We start from the raw sequence: 625 nt of genomic DNA, 5'->3' as shown, positions 1-625 counted from the left end.
CCTGGTGCTGGGACAGCCCCCAGACACCCTCGGTCCAGCGCAGCCTCTGCCCCTGGTGCTGGGACAGCCCCCAGACACCCTCATCCCAGCGCAGCCCCCGCCCCTGGTGCTGGGACAGCCCCTAGACACCCTCATCCCAGCGCAGCCCCCGCCCCTGGTACTGGGACAGCCCCTAGACACCCTCGGTTCAGCGCAGCCTCCGCCCCCGGTGCTGGGACAGCCCCCAGACACCCTCGGTCCAGCGCAGCCCCTGCCCCTGGTGCTGGGACAGCCCCCAGACACCCTCGGTTCAGCGCAGCCCCCGCCCCTGGTGCTGGGACAGCCCCCAGACACCCTCGGTTCAGTGCAGCCCCTGCCCCTGGTGCTGGGACAGCCCCCAGACACCCTCATCCCAGCGCAGCCCCCGCCCCGGTGCTGGGACAGCCCCCAGACATGCTTGGTCCAGTGCAGCCTCCGCCCCAATGCTGGGACAGCCCCCAGACACCCTCGGTCCAGCGCAGCTCCTGCCCCTGAACCTGGGACATCCTCGGCCCAGATTCCTTGGTCCAGCGCAGCCTCCCACCTGTAGTACTGGGTTAGCCCCAGCCTGGCCTGTCCCCCCAGGAAAGGTGCACATGTGCATCAC

This window comes from Terrapene carolina, unplaced genomic scaffold (assembly GCF_002925995.2).
Source record: "Terrapene carolina triunguis isolate 2854851 unplaced genomic scaffold, T_m_triunguis-2.0 Scaffold32349, whole genome shotgun sequence".
NCBI lineage: Eukaryota > Metazoa > Chordata > Testudines > Emydidae > Terrapene > Terrapene triunguis.
Note: the sequence above shows the minus strand (reverse complement) of the source record.